The sequence below is a fragment of the Bos mutus genome, chromosome 12, assembly GCF_027580195.1.
Source record: "Bos mutus isolate GX-2022 chromosome 12, NWIPB_WYAK_1.1, whole genome shotgun sequence".
NCBI classification, from domain to species: Eukaryota; Metazoa; Chordata; class Mammalia; order Artiodactyla; family Bovidae; genus Bos; species Bos mutus.
Window position 1 is genome coordinate 75,603,036 of NC_091628.1, and position 18,887 is coordinate 75,621,922.

An 18,887-nucleotide genomic window follows, 5' to 3' on the forward strand; every position below is an offset into this window, starting at 1 on the left:
CTTTCATGCAGTAAAAGAGGCTCAAAGGAAAAGATCTCCTGCGTGTGTGTGTGTGTGTGTGTGTGTGTGTGTTTTCCTTCCTTGTGGCTGCAACTGGAGCTGACTCTCAGGCAGTAATGCTAAATATAGAAGTTAGAAGTTGTTTGAAAATCGTAGCCCTCCCCTTTCCTATTGTGGATAACATCCTGTACAGCTAGACTCTGTCGACTTTCATCCCTCCCCGCTACACGCCTCTGCCTATTTTCTTATAACTTGAGATAATGGAGCCCAAGGGGAGAATAAAGCAAGCAGCACAGAATCCTTTGGAATTTACATATGCTGAAATCAACCTTGTTTTTTTCAAAGGAAACTAGAAAATAGAGACAGACTTGCACAAGTTCTACCAAGTAGCTAGAGAACCTGCAAGTATTATGAGGTTTCAAGACTAACATGCCAGTTTATTGACAGTCCCAGATGGTTAGATTATCATCTTAAAGATGTCCTTAGGAGTCATTTGGCTTACGATTTCATTATGTCCTGCCCTTTCCCTGTTGTTTTTATCCATCAATCCTCATGATTTTAGATGTTTAATTTTGATTCCTTAATAATTGTATAAGCAAGATTAATACTGAGACAGTCTTGAAAGGAGCATACCCATAGGCATGCACGCACAATAGTGGTGACCTGCACATGATTGCTGTATATGAGGCATCAAAAGGAAGATCTCTTTTGCTTTTCTGCTGTTGATAGAGGGGGGGGAAATGTGTTTTCTGTGTTGATCATATGCAAATATATTCCAGGTCTTTCTTGCTCCAGGTGGTGTGTCTATCCTTTTAACCAATAGCTGCTTCTGAGTTATTGCCCAGCTCCTAGTCAGCACCCTGTTGGAACACAAATCCTTCACTCCTTCCCCATTCTTGATAAAGGATAATCTTGAAACCTCTGAAATTGAAAGACCTGTCCAGCTTTTAACTTTTTTTTTTAATTCATGTGCTAAGCTGCTTCAGTCTTGTCTGACTCTTTGCCACTCTATAGACTGTAGCCGACCAGACTCCTCTGTCCATGGGATTCTTCAGGCCAGAATACTGGAGTGGGCTGCCATTTTCCTTCTCCACGGGGATCTTCCAGACCCAGGGATCAAACCTGAGTCTCTTATTGTCTCCTGCATCGGCAGGTGGGTTCTTTACCCCGAGCACCACCTTTTTGCTCATGCATTCATTTATTTCACAAACATTAGTTTTGTGACATCAACAAGATGCCAGGTACTTGCCGAGTGTTAGAGATAATGAAAATGAACAAGAAAGACATGGTGAGGGGAGATGCTGGTGGCCATAGGGTGGACAAGTCTACCAACCAGAGCTCACTGGCTGCACCAACAGGGACAAAGTGGGCGAAGGAGCAGGTTGGGGAGATAACTGTGCACGTCATACCTTCCCCCTAGCTGTTCTCAGGCGAGTACTGCACCTCAGATGAGGGCAGATATAAAGCGCTCATCCGAAGGACAATCCCATTTGAGACACACCCCAAATCATGCATCCTTTGAAAATGAGGACCAGCCATTTTTATCACAATTTATATAATGGGTACCTTTGAAAAAAAGTATTAATTTTTTAATATATTCCAGGATGAAGCAATTGTCTTTTTAAATAAATTAACATGTGTGGCTTTAGTCTTCATTTACAAGCAGAGTTACTAAGACTGTCTTCCAAATGGTAATGTGCTTTAATTCACTGGTTTTCTGCATTTTCACCAGTTAGAGCTTTGGGAACATGTACAGAGTGCTTCATCTTATCAGTCTTTGCGTTACTGCAAGCATGTCTGATTGTAAACTAATTAACATTCATTTGGCCAATATATTGACATTTATGAATGTTAATATATTTATTAAATAAGATTCATATATAAAATGTATCTCGGAAGTGCACATAAATACATTTCAATATATTTCCAACAGCAACATTCAAGATTGAATTTAATGACTACCTGCCAATACTATTCTAAAAGAATTGCAGATAATTTATATTAGCCTGAGGAATTCATCGTATTTCCTTATAATGGCCACTTTGAAATTAAACTGTATGTTTCTCTGATTCTTTTGCCTTAAAGATATTTTCAGACACTCATTACTCGTGTGTATGTAATTACGAAGTGTCCTTATGATTTTAGATGTGGAAAACCATTTTGTTAAGAGCTAGATGATATCACTTTGACAAACCCTTAATGACCTTTTTTTTTTTTTTTTTAAATCTGTGGAGATACCAACCCAACCTAGTCAGTATCACCTCTCAGAACAAACGGAGACAATCCTCCCTGTGGATTATATCAAAAAGTCTGTGATGATGAAAGTGTTTATAAATGTAGGTCTCTACATAAAAGTATGCTATTGCTATTATAGACCAGAAATGGCAGAAATGTGGAGGAGATCAGATACTTGTAGGCATATATACAGCCAATCTCTGTTGCCTTGCTCAGAACACAGTGGTGGGACATATTCCAACAAGACTTGCTTCTGATCTCCTGGAAACACCTTCCTTAGTGAACCATCCCTGTATTCACAGCTTCAACATTTAGTCTTGCAAGCAGCTATTCATCGTCATCTGCACCTGAATGATTCACCAACTGCACCTATTTATCCTGTACTGTAAGCATACCTTGCAAATTCAAGTAGTAGGCTCTCCACCTCACGATAGGATTTTAGGAACAGCAAGAGCAATTTGGTCAAGAATATGAGTTGGACAGATCGGTATGTAAATCCTTTCACTCACCTGGCATGTCTCCCTTCTTGGTTTTTAAGATATCAGAAGTGATGAGAATCAGGCATCAGAGTCGGGAGGAGGAAATGCAGTGTTGGCTTCCCCTAACATCAAGGCATTCATTGAAATGAGGCTGGTCAATCGTTGTCTTTCCTGAAGTCAATCAGTTATTCTTCAAATGTGTTGGAAGGCGTTGCTATTTGCACTTTTTTGCTTTCAACAATTTCAAGATTCACTGAAACTTGTCATTTGGAAGATTTATTTGAATAGGTTAGAGGGGAAACAAAATCTATATGCAATATTTTTAAATACACAAAAAAGAAAGTGACCCTTTGTTTTTTTACAACTGACACTTTGTTTCCAGCAAAATCATCATGCAGCCTGTTACATCTCTAAACGTGAATGAAATATATTGCTTTCAGAATTCTATCCCCTGGCAAGCTTTTTTTTTTTTTTTTAAAGAAAACAATAAAAAGTCACTTTTAAGGGGCATCGAGAAAAGCGCTTCTAAGGCGCAGAAGACGCCTATGGCTCCTACCAAAGGAAGCGTCAGCTTTGTCCTCTGCTTTGCTGTTTCTTATCGTTCATGTGTGTTTGGATTAGGAGTACTACTTTAGATATGGAGGATGCAGGATTTGGAGGTTTTGTCTTCGTTTTCTGGGGAGCGTTACTGCTACAGCATTGTCTATTCTGTAAGTGTTGGTTTGTTAGCACTAGATCTTACGATCTCTCAAGATTATGACACATGCGTGAAGAGAACAAGGCCATTTGAGTTCATATATACTTTAGATAAAACTTATTTTTTCTTTTGTACATTAAAAAGCATAAGTAGATATTCTGAGATTTTGTTCCCCTACTTCATGGATCCAGTGCCTGCACTCTGGAATACATATTCCCCACACATCCTCCGGACCAAGGAGGCTACAATTTGGCAGAAAGTGTGGTGGGAATACCAGTGTTCAAGGCTCAGAGCTTAGAAGTTTGTTTCAATCCACATAATTTGTGGCCCCAGTTTTTGTCAGAGACTTAAGCATTTCAGCCAGTGGTGGGCCAGTTTGTTGGTACCAGAAGACTGAATCAGAACGTCAACATTTTTGAAATGGATTCTCAAATTTTTACATATTCATATTCAAATGCGAGGAAAGTGATCATGTATCACAGAGCACTGTGGTTCTTGGCAATCCAAATTGCCCCGATGGGCCTAAACCAAGTGGGCCTAGTGATTTTAACTCTTCAAGTTTCTCCCCAAGCATAGAAATACCACTCCTGAGCTTTTGCAATTTTTCAGCCAAATCATAAAGCAAAATATAAATTCTTTTTCTGGATTGTTTATTTGGATAATTCATTTTGGATTATCCTGGAATGCATCTTCATTCTCTCCATTAATACAAACCATTCATATGAGCCTTGATATAACTGATTGATATTTCTCCCGGCAATCTTGATTCCACTTTGTGTTTCTTCCAGTCCAGCGTTTCTCATGATGTACTCTGCATATAAGTTAAATAAGCAGGGTGACAATATACAGCCTTGACGTATTCCTTTTCCTATTTGGAACCAGTCTGTTGTTCCATGTCCAGTTCTAACTGTTGCTTCCTGACCTGCACACAGATTTCTCAAGAGGCAGGTCAGGTAGTCTGGTATTCCCAAAGAGGAGAGTGAAAAAGTTGGCTTAAAGCTCAACATCAGAAAACTAAGATCATGGCATCTGGTCCCATCACTTCATGGGAAATAGATGGGGAAACAGTGGAAACAGTGTCAGACTTTATTTTTCTGGGCTCCAAAATCACTACAGATGGTGACTGCAGTCATGAAATTAAAAGACACTTACTCCTTGGAAGGAAAATTATGACCAACCTAGATAGCATATTGAAAAGCAGAGACATTACTTTGCCAACAAAGGTCTGTCTAATCAAGGCTATGGTTTTTCCAGTGGTCATGTATGGATGTGAGAGTTGGACTGTGAAGAAGGCTGAGCGCCGAAGAATTGATGCTTTTGAACTGTGGTGTTGGAGAAGACTCTTGAGAGTCCCTTGGACTGCAAGGAGATCCAACCAGTCCATTCTGAAGGAGATCAGCCCTGGGATTTCTTTGGAAGGAATGATACTAAAGCTGAAACTCCAGTACTTTGGCCACCTCATGCAAAGAGTTGACTCATTGGAAAAGACTCTGATGCTGGGAGGGATTGGGGGCAGGAGGAGAAGGGGACGACAGAGGATGAGATGGCTGGATGGCATCACTGACTCGACGGACGTGAGTCTCAGTGAACTCCGGGAGTTGGTGATGGACAGGGAGGCCTGGGGTGCTGCAATTCATGGGGTCGCAAAGAGTCGGACACGACTGAGTGACTGAACTGAACTGAATAACTGATTAATTTCAATAAGTGAGACAGTGCTGCTTGATCTGTTGAGTATGACCCCATCTTTTTAGTTTTTCAGTCAATGAAGAGAATTTACATAGTACTGCATGTGGGGAAAACAATTGTCTGATTAATCGGAAAAGACTACATAATCATTTGATTGTAGCTCAGGTTTAATGCTAAGTCTCAGCTGTGTTAATACAACTGATACTGACAAGCAGCTGGAATGATAATTGGTCTGAAAATCTTTCTCCTAACCCCCTTCTTAATGACAGGTTGGCAAGAGGTGGTAACATTATCACACTTAACTTTTCCACAAGTGATAATACACCAGGGCAATCAACTGGTATTAACCATCAAAGTCTCCTGGCTTTAAAATGTAAACTCTTTTGTATTTGAAACAACTCTTACCTATGAACAAATGAGATTAAAATGATATTTTAAAAATGCCAATGTTTAGAGCCATGAAAATTTAATTTTCTTATCATTTTGTAATGTATAGAAATATTGAATTACTATTGTATACCTGGAATTAAGTTGTGGGGCAATTACACTTCAATTATTTAAAAAAATAATAGAGGAAATACATCAAGATGCTGATGGTGGTTATCTCTTGGGGTTGGATATTTTAGGTGATTATTATTTTTTTCTCTTTCTTTATACTTTTCTGTATTTCTAGTTGTCTGTAATGAACATGTAAAGTTAGAAAGAAACCAGTGTGTGCCTGCTCAGTCACTTCAGTTGTGTCCCACTCTTTGCAGTCCTGGCTCCCGCAAGGCTCCTCTGCCCAAGGGATTCTCCAGGCAAGAATACTGGAGTAGGTTGCCATGCCCTCCTCCAGGGGATCTTCTGACCCAGGGATCGAACCTGGGTCTCCAGCATTGCTGGCATGAAGGAGTGTGAAGTGTGAGAAGGTGAGAAGACAAGGATGAGTTTGCCTTCTTCCATTTCCTTTTGCTTCTCTTCTGGCCGTCTCTTCCCTCTGTGAGGGTAAATGCAGTTAATGAGGCAGTGATTTTTTTTCCTGTCTCTTCCTGGGTTGTAAATGAGCACCACTAAAGCAGGGGTTGGAGGAACCCACTGGTCCTGGAGTAATCTGAAATCCAGGGAGTAACCAGGAGTCCAGGGAGTGATCTAGAGTCCAGGGAGTGATGTGGAGTGCAGTTTTTGAGTTTGCCGGTGACAGGATGGAATTAGAGGAAGGGAAACAGGGATCTCCAGGGAGAGGAGTCAGTCTCTTCACTTGTAACCAGGAGGGAATAAGACCCAGGTTCAAGCCCTGGGTTGGGAAGATCCCCTGGAGAAGGAAATGGCAACCCACTCCAGTATTCTTGCCTGGGAAATCCCATGGACAGAGGAGACTGGTGGGTACTGTCCATGGGGTCACAAAGAGTTGAACACGACTGAGCTCACACGCTGTATTTAATTAGTCTGTAGAGTGTTATACTTTTTCCCAGAGAATGTCAAACCCATGCAAAAGCTACGTATCTTATCTGATGTAGATTTAAAATGATGAATCTATAATATAGCAGCCTAAAATGTGTTTTGAGATTGTTTAAAATTCTGAAATAATGTCTGATTCAGCTGAAAAAGTCATTGCATTTGTCATGGCTGTGAAAATTAAGAAATGAATATTTTAAGCTAGAAAATTGGTCAAATATTCTATCGTGGCCCTGTCCAATAGAATCATGAGCCACAATGACAAGCCATAAATGTAATTTAAATGTTGTTGGTAGCCACATAAAAAATATATATATTGATGAAATTAATTTGAATAAATTTCATGCAAACCAATGCATCCAAAGTACAATTTCAGCATATAATCAATACAGAACTATTACTGACATAGTTTGCATTGTTTGTTCATACTAATTCACCATACTCTTACACGCGTTTTCCACGTACTGTGCATCGTGGTTTGGACCAGCCCCACTTGCCGTGTTGATTAACTACTTGTGGTCAGTGGCTGCTGTTTCAGGTCACATTGGCCCTTAGGTTTTTTTGTAACTCTGCGGAAACATGACTAAACATTAATCAAAACATGTCTGTTACCCACTTGAATCTAGCAGAGGACACTTCTTCCAGTCCATCATTTTTCAGAGATGATTCTGTTAGCCAGGTAGCTCTGTGGTTGCTCAGTTGCTAAGTCATGTCCGACTCTCTTTGACCCCATGACTGTAGTGCCCCAGGCTTCCCTGTCCTTCACCATCTCCCAGAGTTTGCTCAAACTCTAGTCTGTTGAGTCGGTGATGCCATCCAATCATCTCATCCTCTGTCATCCCCTTCTTCTCCTGCCCTCAACCTTTCCCAGCACCAGGGTCTTTTCCATTGAGTCAACTCTTGGAGTTAGGTGACCAAAGTATTGGAGCTTCAGCTTCAGCATTAATCCTTTCAATGAATATTCAGGGTTGATGTCCTTTAGGATTGACTATGTAGCTCTATTTGTGTATGAATGTGACTTAAAAGAAATACTGGTGTTTGCACATGGCCCTGTCAGTGTTAATATTATTGTCTCCTCTATCCAGCTATGGTTAAAATTGCTCCAAGATTTGAGCCTGCGTCTTCCCTGGTGACACCCGAGGAGGCTCCCGGGAGCTCCCGGCTGCGGCAGATCAGATGACAGGGCGCTCAGGCGCGCTCCTGCTGGATGTGTCCGGGTGCAAGTCCCAATTTGTGCCGTTTGGCACCTGTGCAGACAAGCAGTGAGCTTCTGGCTAAACCAAACCACACCCTATGGTCCCAGCTCAATTTTATTGCCCAAGATCTGCTTTCCTACTTAGCTATCTTTATGTTCATAGTTTTTTCAATACAAGACAAAGTTAATTATCATACTAAGTGAAGTAAGCCTGACAAAGACAAAATACGTTAAAAATATCACTTACATGTGGAACCTGAAAAAAAGGTACACACGAACTTATTTACAAAGCAGAAGTAGATGCACAGGCATAGAAAACAAACTTAGGGTTACTAAAGGGGAAGTCGGGGGAGGGATAAATTAGGAGGATGAAATTAACATGCACACTGTGTGTGATGTGCTTAGCTGCTCAGTCATGTTTTATATCATTGTGTGTGCTTAGTCACTCAGTCATGTCTCATTCTTTGCGACCCCATGGACTGTAGCCTCTAGGCTCCTCTGTCCGTGGGAATTCTCCAGGCAAGAATACTGGAGTGGGTTGCCATGCCCTCCTCCAGGAGATCTTCCCAACCCAGGGATCGAACCCAGGTCTCCTGAGTTGCTGGCAGATTCTTTACCATCTGAGCCAACAGGAAAGCCCAACATACACACTACTTTATGTAAAATAAATAACCAACAAGGACCTACTGTATAGCACGGGGAACTATACTTAATATTTTGTAATAACCTATGAGAGGAAAGAATCTGAAAAACATTATTATTATTTATTAGATATGTTGTGTTACTTTCAGGCATAATGCAAAGTGTCCAACTCTTTTCGACCCCATGGACTGTAGTCCATCAGGCTCCTTTGTCCGTGGGATTTTCCAGGCAAAAATACTGGGGTGAGTTGCCATTTCCTTCTTCAGGAAATCTTCCTGACCCAGGGATCCAACATGGTTTCCTGCATTGCAAGCAAATTCTTTACTATCTGAGCCACCAGGGAAGCCCTAGTATTGTTAGGTATGTGAATCAACTATACTTCAAAAATTAATAAGAAATGAAATAAACATGAGAAAAAGAAAGAGAGGAGAGAAAAGAAAAAAGCAATTGCAAAATGTTGGTCTTGTTTTCTTGCTGAGAAAACCAGATACCAGTGATCTAATTTACCTGTTTATTCACAAATAGCTAATTAATTGCCCATCATGGGATTTTTTTTGTCATTTTGTTTTCCTTTCAAAATCATATCCATGATGAGTATGCAGATGCTTTTTACATGTTTAAAAAATAAATAATGGGGCTTTTATATATTCTATTATGCAGACTTTGAAAACCCATTTTGTTCTTGATAGCGGTTTGGAAGGTTTGTATGGGCTGACAGCCAAGCCCAGACCTGGCTTTCTGGGAAAGCAAAGGAGTGATGAAAAAGGCCCCTTGCAGTTCCCTCCGTCTGCCATTCTTCGACTCAGAGATAGACTTTTCTCGATACGATGACTTCCTAATATCTGAAGTGTGAGTGGCTTTACAAGACGTAAAGAGAAACTATCCAGCTGCAAGTTATTACTGTCAGGTCAATTAAATAGATTCCAAGGACCATCATCATGTTTATACATATCATGGATCATTGGAGATGAAAAACAATGTCTTTGTGGTCTCAGCTCCCCTCCTCCCCACTTTCACAGAAAGAGCTGTAGAGACCCGTGAATAATTGTTGGAATACGTTTCAACAGCAGCCTCTCCACACTGGCAAGCGATTCCACTTAAATTGGTTAATATCCTATTGTTAATGGTCTGCCTTTTCTATAGAAAGGCATTAAGGAAAAGGGTTGGATCACTACATAAATAACATGACATGGTCTTGGCTTTGTCCTGTGAAGTTCCTGCCAAAGACGATTGGAGTCTTCGTGTTTGTTCAATAGGTTTAAAAAAAAAAAGCTTTTGCTTGTCACAAACGTGTCTCATTTATTTACCGAGATCCCTTTCCTTCTGTTTTTCTGTATCCTGTTCTAAAAATACAAGCATATGGACGCTGACAGCCCTGGTTTCTGCCCCGTCAGGATTCTGTTTATGCCACTTGTCTCCTTTAAAGAAAATTACCTACCTTCAGCCTGACATCTCTTGAGACTACTTTTACAATCAAAATACAGTGTGTAGATGGCCAAGTGATTAAACAGATAGGCCAGGATAATAGCTGCAGTCTTGAGAACTTCACGGATTTTTCCGGTGCCTCAGGAGCAGGGTTTGCAGGCCCTACAACTTTGAAAACAAATCCAAACACGGGCGAAGAAGAATTCGAAAGAAATGTGTAGCCCAGATTCCAAATCGCTTTCAAAAATTTTAACTCACTAGTTTTCCAGACTGAATGGCTTCCTGAATAAACACGGCTTGTCATCGTGAGGAAAAGTCTTTGAGATGGTGTGGTTGTGTCTGTGCCTGACACTGGTTTTATCGTTGTTCTAGTAACTTTATAATTTCAGAGTCCTCTTGCCTGAAGGTTACTGTCAGAACTCTGAATCCCTCTTGAGATGGCTGATTTTTTTTTCTTTTTAGGTCCAACAACAACCCAGGGAAATTGTCCTTAACACCGCTTATTGATAATTTCAACAATTTTTCCATTTCCACTTTGGCCCAAGTCCCTATTCTTGTTCCATTTGCTTCCCCATCTCCCAAACTTGCTCATATTTCCATTTAAGTCCTTATTACAGATCTTCTAATTCCTTCCATTGGCTGAGTTAGAGCCAAGTGGGAAGGCAAAACCCCAAACAGAACTAATGGAGTTTCAAGACTGTATACAGGTGTCATGGTTTTAAGCCTAAGATCTTCCCAGCTAGACCAGACTGCAATGCTCTGCTGTTCAGCTGGCTGGTGAGTCCCTTCGTGAAGAAACTCCAGGTGCCACCTTGGAAAGTCTCTGAGCTGCTACGTGGAGCCCCAGGTGCCCCCGAGGAGGGAAGGGACACTGACGGATGGGCTAAGGGGCTTGGTTCTGCTTGTATCTGTGTCACCTTGGACACGACGTTTTAATTATCCATGCCACTGTCCAACAAAATGATTACATTTCCCCTCCCTCCCTTCCAGAATTCTTGACAGGATCAAATGAGCAAGTGATTTTGAGAATGCTGTGTAGACAGAGGTTATTACAATAAGGATGCTCACTCTGTGGACATGAGTTTGGATATGTGTTTTGAGACTGATAGTTTCCTAGTGTTCTTAGTACCACCTTTGGCTCTTCCCTTCCAGAAACTTCTATGGCTGTCCTCTTGCTCAAATGATACAGGCCGAGTCAGTCCTTTTTGTAAACCTTTGTGCAGGATAAATAGAAGCTTGGGGTGGGGGCAGAGTTGGGCACCAAGCTTCATCCATGGCACTCTGAGGGATTCAGAGACTGGTTCTTGCTCTTTCAAAGCACCAGACTGGTGTTCAAAATATGGCATGTAATAAAAATAAATAAAATGAATACAGCATGTACTGAAAACAATTCATTGTATAATATGTGTACACGTTACTATTTTATATGCAGTTATCACTTGTTTCACATTAGTAGACTTTCATTAGTAATAAGGACTCAGATTTTGGAAATCTAAGGTGTGACGTATAATATTCAGGATTGTACTTTTTGGGAAATTAGGATTTCATACTTATGGCTATTCTTGTTTCAAATCATTTGTGTTTAATAGGTTCTAGATTTGAATGATAGAATCAATCATTTGAGCTCTGAAATTAATTATAGTCTATTAATCCCAGGGATGGGGGAGCCTGGTGGGCTGCCGTCTATGGTGTCGCACAGAGTTGGACACGACTGAAGCGACTTAGCAGCAGCAGCAGCAGCAGCAATTTAATTAATAGAAAATTAATTTTTCTATTTATATTAGATGTGGTGAACCCTTTTTTTCTCTTAGATCAAATAGAATATCTATTTATTTTTTAAAAATCTGTCCTTTAACCAACACTTACTATGAGTCTGTTCACTGCCCAGCCCTGTGCTAAGTGTTGAGAATAAAATAATATGAAAGGCCCACTCTCAACATTTCAACATTTTAAAGTCTAGAAAGTAAAAAAAAAAAAAGAAAAGAAAAAAAATCGGTGATATGTAATTATGTTACCGTTTGCATAAAAGAGTTATTAATAAATGTTACAAGAGCCTTGAAGAAACAGTGTTCTTTCTGCCATGAATGGAAGATGATGAGCTTTGAAAGAGGAGGGAACTCTGGGGCAACCCCAAGAGAAAAGTGAGAGTTTGCCCTCGGTGGAAGAGAGAGAGGTAAGGATGGAGGGAATGATTTTAAAGCAATGGAATGACAGACTGGTAGGCTTCTGTTGTTGCTGCAGTAGGTAGAAAGTATTGAAAGGGGAGAAAAAACGGGAAGAAAAAAAAGGGCTTCCCTGGTGGCTCAGAGGTTAAAGCGTCTGCCTGCTCTGAGGGAGACCTGGGTTCAATCCCTGGGTCGGGAAGATCCCCTGGAGAAGGAAATGGCAACCCAGTCCAGTATTCTTGCCTGGAGAGTCTCATGGACGGAGTAGCCTGGTGGGCTGCAGTCCACAGGTCGCAAAGAGTCGGACATGATTGAATGACTTCACTTTCACTTTTCACTTTGTACAGGAGTTATGGCTCAGCAGTAAAGAATCCACCCGCAGTGCAGGAGACAGAGTTTCATTCCCTGGTTCTGGAAGATCCCCTGGAGAAGGAAATGGCAACTCGCTCCAGTATTCTTGCCTGGGAAATCCTATGGACAGCAGAGCTTGGCAGGCTACAGGCCATGGGTTTACAAAGAGTCAGACACCACTGAGTGACTAAAGAACAACAAACAACAATTAGGAAAGTTTGAGTGAATCGCATGAGATCAGATATGAGAGCGGCAGGTACATAAAGTGTAGGTCCTAATTCCAGACACTTTAGAAGCTGGATTTACGGAGCGGGTGATAAACAGGATTTGTCTGCAGGGTATAAGGTAGAGAGGATAAATGTGTATGATGGTGAAGCAAAAGGAAGTGTGTAGGGGTGTTGATAGGTGAATAATAAAGCTGTCATCTGAAAGATGGAGCACAGGACAAAAATCAGTTTCGGAAGAAGACAAGGAGTTTTCTAAGGTTGTTATTGTTGTTGCTGTTCAGTTGCTAAGTTGTGTCCAACTCTTTGCAACATCATGGACTGCAGCACACCAGCCTTCCCTGTCCTTCACTATCTTCCAGAGTTTGCTCAAATTCATCTCCATTGAGTCGGTGAAGTGAAGTGAAGCGAAGCTGCTCAGTCATATCTGACTCTTTGCAACCCCATGGACTGTAGCCCACCAGGCTCCTCCATCCAGGGAATTTTCCAGGCAAGAATACTGGAGTGGGTTGCCATTTCCTTCTCCATGAATCGGTGATGCTATCTAACCATCTCATCCTCTGCCACTCCTTTCTTCTTTTGCATTCAATCCCTCCTTGGTTCTTCCCATTAGGTGGCCAAAGTATTCGAGCTTCAACTTCAACATCAGTCCTTCCAGTGAGTATTCAAGGTTGAGTTCCTTTAGGATTGACTGGTTTGATCTGTTTGCAGTCTCAAGAGTCTTTTCCAACACCACAGTTTCTATGATCCTGCTACTCAAAGAGTGGACCTTGACCCAGTATCATCAGGGTTAGGGTAAGGAACGCAGTATCTTGGGTCCTACCGCAGACCTACTGAATCAGAATCTGTTTGACAAGGTCTCTAAAGGAATCCCATGTTCACTGAAGTGTGGTCCAGGAGCATCCTTTATAAGAGGGCTGAGGTTCAGATATCTGCCTATTTGTCAAACAGTGGCTGTAATATACATATGGCTTCCTTGGTGGCCCAGATGGTAAAGAATTACCTGCAATGCAGGAGACCCAGGTTCAATCCTTGGGTTGGGAATATATATATAAAACTTATATATATATATATAAAATATATATATATATAAATATATATATATATATCTTATAAGTAACAGAATATGAGGCCTTATTGTTATTGTCCCAGGAATTAAAAATATCAAAATGTAATTTTTAAATAAAATTAACTGCAAAATTCAGGCAAAATGGGAGCCTAGCTTAGATCTGGACACGAACGAATTGATAAACTTTATTTTTGAAAGGAGATGCCTGAATTAACCAGCCAATATGTATTATCTGGCCTTCTCAATCATATGTAAATTTCAGGTGCTCATAGAGTACATACAAAGGAATAAGGCTGTGCCATGTTTTCTAAATACAGAGGGTTTCATTTTGCAGGACTGTGTTGAAAGCACTTAATTTCTGAGCTCTGAGTTTGGCTTGAAGAAACTGCACTTCAGAAGCATTGTTTAGAATCATGACTTTTACACCGGGAGTCAGAGAGGCGGCAGGGCAGTTTCCTGATTTTCGTTTTTGGAGTATTGCGTCTTTTCAGTCTTTAGTTACTGTAACGCGCAAGGTAAAGTAATGACAAAGTCACAAAAGATGCTTTAAATTAGCAATTGTCCTTCATCTATTTGGCAAATTTTGATTTTATCAAATCTTCCCCCCCGACCTGGTTCTATCCAATTGCATTAGCACAGCCAACCCTGGAACTGAATCCCTTTATTAAACTAAACCAGGCAAAGCCAATCACGGCCAGTCATATGCCAACTGGTTACAATAGCTGATTCTAATGATGAAATATAACCCAGTGTTAAAGTCAGACCCAAAACAAACAAACAAATTCCTCCAGATTGAGTGCCACATGGGCTCACTTGAGACACTGCACATTCAGGATATTTATCTAATGGATGGAATCAGATTGAGTACGAGCGTTACTTTCTAGAACCATGGAATTTCTATTCTTTGAAAATAATTGTGAAATATGCTCCCATATCTTTAGAGTCTCCTGGATTCCTGAACTTGGCTCTTGACAGTAGTTAATTATATTTATTGTGCCGACGTGATGTTTGGAAATCCACTTGGTCTTGATGCTTGTGGGTTTGATCCAGGCAAAAGTCTACCACCACGGGAACCACATTAGCCTGGCTCTGAACCCCCATATTTTACAGAGTAATTCAGCACTCTCTGCTCTCCCTAAAAAGCATTCATGATAATAATCTATTTCTTAAATACATAACATTTGAAAGCACTTTCCTGTCTCTCTAGATTAACAAAAATGGAAAACATTCCATTCTGAAAATACATGATGTAGGCTAGGGATTGACTTTCAGTCTAGGCAGTCATTTTACTGCAAAAATAAACATACCATTACTTAAATTTAAAAGCATATATACATATAATACTTTCATAATATGTTATGAATGTATATTTTACATATTGTAAGATTTTTTTTTTCCTGAAATTTTTGGGGAACATTAAAGGCTATGATGCCAGTCACACTCATTCATTCACAGGTAACACTCATTTATAAATGAATATACATCTTGGAGATTCTGCTCAAGGATGTTACTGGTTCCAAGTACTTAGCCTACTTTGTCACGCTGTGAGGCTAAAATGGATATGTTTTGAAATGTGGATTAAAATACAGTTTGCCTGACCCAACCCTATGTCACTGGAGTCCTAACTGCTCCCCGTGGGGACATCAAGGGCTGACAGAAAGCATAGGAAGATGAGCTGTTCAAATTCATGTTTACAGAATTGGAAGTCATGTAACTTCTTCTTTCTCAATAGACAGCTCTTAGTAACCTGATCCCCTTAGCCTGGCTTCAGGAGGATTTCTGTGCAAAGTGAAGGCATCTTACAAGGTTGTCTTGTCCTGACCCACTGAGAGCGCTGGGCATTGAGGTATGGCTCTGTACTAGAGCAGTCTCGTGAAGAATTTAAAAAATTCACAAAACCCACCTGGATAGGATGAGGCCATCATCCTTTTTACTTGCCTAGTCATATGTATGAATGTGGTACCCTGTTTGCTTCCTACTCAGTTTGAAATGCCTTCCAATTAACACCCGAATACAAAGCATGCCCCGTAAGAGTAGAATCAAGGATTTAGACTTGTAAACCATATAGCAAGTTTTGAAAGCACCAGACACCATATCCTATCACTTTTGTGGTGAACATGTATATACAACTATATGTATCTGGAAATAATAGCACATCAAGATGGTTAACAAACAAAATAGAATTCATTAATATTTTTCATACACTCTAAAAATCTTTTAATCTTCAGTTTAAATCTCTCTCTTGATCCCAGACTCATTAGTCTAGACACTTCCTTGAAATGTATTCTCGAGTGTCTTATAAGCATACTGGGTTCAACATGTCCAACCTAACTCCCCTCAAACCTGCTTACATCCGCCCTCCTGTTCTTAGTGTCAGGCATTATAATCCATCTTGGTGCTCAGGCCAGAAACCTAGGAGTTATCTTTGAAGCCTCTGCCTCCGTCATCCGCACATCTGATGCCCAATCTAGTGCCAAGTCCTGCGGCCACCTCCTCCAAGATATGTGTGTCAAGTCCATCAGATTCTCCATGGCCACCACCTCTGTGGCCCTTTTCCCTGGACCTCTACCGTGGGCTTTCCCTCCAAAGCCACACTTCAAACCAAATTAGTCCCTCCACAGCATCTAGAGGTTGTTTTAAAATGTGAACTGTGTCATGTTGCTCCTTCATATGAGGGCTCTCACTTGGAATAAAATCCTAAGTGCTCACCATGGGCTGCAAGGCAGCAGTCAACACCTCCCTCACCAGCATCAGCTGAGATAGCTCCAACCTGCTCACCAACTTCTCCCATGGTGGGTTGTGGGTTGAACTGTGCCCACTCCTGGAACCTGTAAATGTGACCTTATTTAAAAATAGGGACATCGTGGGTGTCCAGCTAAGATGAGGTCACTGATGGACTTCCCTGGTGGTCCAGTGGTTAAGACTCTGCACTTCCACTGCAGAGGGTGTGGGTTCGAACCCTGGTCAGGGAACTAAGATACTGCGTGGTGCACAAGAAATTAAAAAAAAAAAAAAAAGGATGAGGTTTTTCGTGTGGGGTTCGTGGAATATGACTGATGTTCTTATGAGAGGGGAGGCAGGTCATGTGAAGACACAGACCTAAGGGGAGAACCCTACGTGATGACAAGAGCAAAGACGGCTCCAATGCAGCTGCACAACAGGGGAACTGAGGATGGAAAGGCAGCCCTGGACGCCAGCAGGGGGAAGAGAATGCTCCACCCAGAGTCGCAGGGGGCGTGGCCTTGGCGATGCCTGGATTTCCGACTTCCGGCCTTCAAAATTGTGAGAAGATGCATTTTTGTTGTTCCAAGCCCCCAGGTCAGTGCTACTTGAATCAATCAGCCTTGAGAAACAGATTCACTTCCTTTCTGTTTTCCAGACACATGAGGTCCTTTCCTATCACAGCTTCCACACGCCTGGTTCCCACTCTCAGATTCTTTCCCACTCTTGCTTTCCAAACTTGAATCCAGTCTTTTGGGTCTTGGGTGAAATGCTTCTTCTTAAAAGATGCCCTCTGAGCCTGCTCAACATGGACTTCTCGCATTTATCTTTCCTGGCTCTGTCTAGGGGAGACCCAAGGTTGATGGGGATCCTTAAGAAACCAGCTCTGTGCTGCCTCCCCCAGACCTCACCTCTGACCACATCCTCACAGGACTCTGTTCAACATTGAGCTCAGGCTCCAACACCACTTACTTACAGAGAATTTTCTGGACTGCCCCAATCCATGCACTCCCAGGCTCTATCACGTCACCTTGTTTTATTCTTTATACCCTCTAAACTATGCTCATTTGATTTTTATCAGTCACCTCCACACAGGTATGTAAGAGACTTAACTGTGTTTACAATTTAACTGTTCCCCGCTCTCTAGGATAGAGACAGGCAGCAGTAAGTAGTTCAGTAAATTACTATTCAAGGGGTGGCTGAATGAGTAAATGTACTGATTATGTCTTTCCAGATTTCTTTTAAGTCTTACATATGATGGGTAGTGTTTTTTTTTTTTTAAATCACTGGAAATGAATCATCAAAGTATTTTCCTTTTCTTAAAAGAACTTTAGTGAACAGTGTTAGTCACTCAGTCGTGTCCGACTCTGTGTGACCCCATAGACGGCAGCCCACCTGGCTCCCCCATCCCTGGGATTCTCCAGGCAAGAACACTGGAGTGGGTTGCCATTGCCTTCTCCGCCAAAACGAGTTACTGTAACACAATAGTGAAATCGCTCAGTTGTGTCTGACTCTTTGCAACCTCCTGGACTGTAGCCCACCAGGCTTCTCTGTCTGTGGGATTCCCCAGGCAAGAATACTGGAGTGGGTTGCCATTTCCTTCTTCAGGGGATCTTCCCGACCCAGGGATCGAACCCAGGTCTCCCAAATTGCAGGCAGATGCTTTACTGTCTGAGCCACCAGAGAGACACAATACCCAGCAGAAAATGATAAATCAAGACATTGGTGTTCTGATGCTACACTCTAAAAGGGAAGCACCTTCTTTTGTCAATCAAGGTTTCCCACACCTTTGATGAATGATAGCTTTCTGGAGTGACTGGGATAATTACCCGCACCTTCAGGGCCTCACTAAGTTTGCTTAGGTAAGTGCTTCCTGGTTTTGCTTTTTGCCAGAAAGAGCAGTAAGAGAAGGCATCTCCTGCTAATTATGGATTTCACTCATTTTAGTACAATCTGAAAATCTCTGAACGTTTTTACAAATGGGATTCCTGAATGTTTCTAAACTTTGAAGAATTCAGTTTAGCTCAAATAGTAGGAAAAATATGAAGTCAAGGGTCTCCTTAACTAAATTGTCACATGCATCAAACATGCTTGTCACATAGTAATACTGAGGTTTTGTGTGTGTGTTTGTGTGTGTGTGTGAATCTCCATAGGTTAGCACACCAGCACCAAAGGAATAAAAAATGGTAAACAAGAGGAAACAAACTGAGAGCAGCATTTTTATACTCGGCTTGTCATACAACGTCAATGAGCCTGTTATACACAGGACTTTACTTTTTGCTCAAATGTGTTATGGGATATTTGGCAGTTGTATTTGGAGAAAAACACTAAAATTCCACAAATATTCAGAAGTATTAAGAGAAAGATTTTATATATATGCACAATATATATCCACACTATATATTTATATATATATATCAAATTGCCAACATCCGCTGGATCATCAAAAAAGCAAGAGAGTTCCAGAAAAACATCTATTTCTGCTTCATTGACTATGCCAAAGCCTTTGACTGTGTGGATCACAATAAATTGTGGAAAATTCTGAAAGAGATGGGAATACCAGA

General features: G+C 41.1%; 1 non-coding gene across 1 annotated transcript; it reads left to right on the top strand.

Moving 5' to 3' along the window:
- Positions 1–16,501: 16,501 nt before the first annotated feature.
- On the top strand, positions 16,502–16,574 carry TRNAG-UCC (transfer RNA glycine (anticodon UCC)). The gene has a single exon. It is a non-coding gene; the product is annotated as a tRNA-Gly (tRNA).
- Positions 16,575–18,887: the final 2,313 nt, after the last annotated feature.